The sequence below is a fragment of the Solanum stenotomum genome, chromosome 1 (assembly GCF_019186545.1).
Source record: "Solanum stenotomum isolate F172 chromosome 1, ASM1918654v1, whole genome shotgun sequence".
Classification (NCBI taxonomy): domain Eukaryota; kingdom Viridiplantae; phylum Streptophyta; class Magnoliopsida; order Solanales; family Solanaceae; genus Solanum; species Solanum stenotomum.
In genome coordinates, this window is record NC_064282.1 from 38583570 (window position 1) to 38586337 (window position 2768).

The following is a 2768-nucleotide window of genomic DNA, read 5'->3' on the forward strand; positions in this document are numbered from 1 at the left end:
TTCACAATGTAATTAAACACCTCCACCTTTCAAGTGGATCAACATCTCTACAACAATTCTACCTCAACAAGTAATTAGGCCAAATTTGCACTTTCAAGGCTATGATCAAAATCCTCAATTCACCATAATTAGACATAGATGATGATACAATTCAATAATCTAAATCAATCTACGCATAAATCCACCATCATTCATTCATAATCAACAAACCCAATTCATAAGTTATCATTTAAGAATTGAGAGAAATCATGGGTTCATAGAGTAAAATCATCTTAAATCATCAATTAAACATCAATATAATCATATTTTATCATTTGAAAATATTTGATGTAAGAACCTATGAGATTGAGTGAAACTTAGGGTTTTTGTGTAACTTGAAAACCTTGTAAACTTCTTTGAAATTAACTCTAGGGTGAAAGCTAACCCTAGATGAAGGATCACCATACCTTTCTATTGATTCCCCATGAAAATTGAAGAAGAAACACCTTGAAATCCCCAACCCTAGCTTGAACTTGACCTTGATCTCCAATGGAGTTTCTAGAGAGAAGACTTTTGAGAGAGAGGGTTTTGTTTTGGGGAAAAATGAATAATGAATTCTAAAATAGCTTTTTAATGTTTTAATACTCTTAAAATACCTAAATAAACCCACAATAACCGTCCATACACTTTAAAAGACTTGGGGTGAATTTACCAATTCACCCCCACCAAGGTCGCGACTAGACAGCAAACACAGGCCCAATCGACAACCCCTCATCCACGGACCATGGATGGGTTGAAGGGGAGTACTGTTATTCTTCGTTTGGTTCAGAGGCTGGTCATTTGGGGCCCTGACCTACGGAGGCCATCCACGAGGCGTGGATGGTCCTACGGGGCGTGGACCCCTTCTATAGGTCACCCCATTTTGGGCAGCCTCAAGGTTTCCTTGGGGTCTTGGGGTTTAGACTTAGGGTCCTCGTCAAGGACCCTTAGGATGGTCCTTGGGGAGTCATACCTTGACGTCTAATCCAAAAACACCTCAACCATGGCTCGGGACAACATTAAAGCACTTCAAAACTCAATACAAACACAAACGCACACACGTTAGGCTCTAGTTTCACTAGTTCATTTTTATGGTCGTTACACCGGGAGAAGTCTGAGTATCCCGGGGGCATGGGTGTAATGGGTCTTAGTTTAATTTTATGGGTGCATGTTTTGATTTTCTTTTCAGGGGTTGTGGGGTTGAATTTGAGGAGTTGGGTAGAAAATAGGCACGTTGGGTCGTTTGGCGAGTTGGGTCAAGTTCGTCGAACGACATGATGGTTCACCAAAGTTCCCCATATCGCCTTTAATTTCATGGTAAATGTGAAGTTCGGTTCTGTAACTTTTGGTAAGTAGCCTGAGGTCACCGAATGCACTCGACAACTCACCGAAAGTCCTTCGTGATCGCCCTTTGTTTGCACCCCTGATCCTTAATTGCACTGTTACTTTCGGCGGGCTAATCCTTGCTCACCAAATGTTGTCGGTGATTCACCGAAAGGCCCTTCCCATTGCTGGCATGCCAAATTTTCTAAGATTTTTTAGAGAATTCTTTCGGCGAGCCCGATCTAGCTCGCCGGTCCTTCTCCCAAGTCTATGAATAGACTAAGGGACAGAGGACAATTATTAAGAAGAAGTGTTTGTCTATTGATGGGGTCATTGATAGATACCCAGAGATCATGAGCTACCTGAGGTCACATAAATTCCATGTCTTCACTAAGACCTGTGGCTCGTACAATCCAAGTTGGGTCAAAGAGTTCTACAGCGCTTACAGTGCATTGATACCACAAGGGAAGAAGGCGGCAGCTAAATTCAAGCTGATTGGCTACGTTGTTGTAAGGGGAAAGAGGGTGCAGTGTGATTTTTCTACCATCAATGTTGTCCCAAAATGCACTACGAGACTTAAGGATGACTTTCAATACAAGATCCGGACAAAGACGCTAGAGAACATGAAGAAGTGGTTGGCTCCATTGATATCTGACAGCACTCCCAAGTGGCTTGAGGTTGGGGCAGATATTGAAAAGAAGGACTTCAATGTGGCAGCGAGGTATTGGCTTTTCTTCATCCGCAACACGATCATGCCCTCCCAAAACGAGTCTATTCTCCGCCACGCCAAAGCAGCCTGCCTAGGCTGCCTCATTGTGGGGAGAAGGTTGAACTTAGGGATGATCACTGAATCAGAGAATCTCATGCGGGCCAAGCAGCGCCAGACTTCCATCCCCTTCCCGGTGTTGATCACCAAGTTGTGCAGACGGGCTCAAGTTCCCAGAGATGCAAAGAAGGATGTGGAAGTGATTCCCACATCCTCTATTGTTATACGTAGAATCGAGGTGGAGTATTTAAAAGATGAGGCGGAGAAGAAGAAGGCAGCCTCGGTGAAATTTTCCCCGGTTGTAGATACAGACGTATTACCTGTAGATGACACCTTGTCTACTCCAGCCTTAGGGCGTTCTGGTACATCCAATGTTGTTCCTTCTAACACCCCTAGTTCCTCTGTTGCTACATTGCCTCCCAGAGCTAATGTTGTTGATATTTCCAGCCCCCGCTCACTCAGGTTGCACTACTCCGGATGGGGCAACTAGCCTATTCTGCCGATTGTGATGCTGCCAGGCTTGAGGCCTCCATTCCAGACATGATTCAGTCATCCCTCGCTGATGCTGTGACACCCTTGAGAGCTACCATTGATGCCCTTGCGGATAGGATAGTGGTGTGTGAGTGTGGCCAAGGGGCCACCGAGGAGGTGGCGGTCCTGA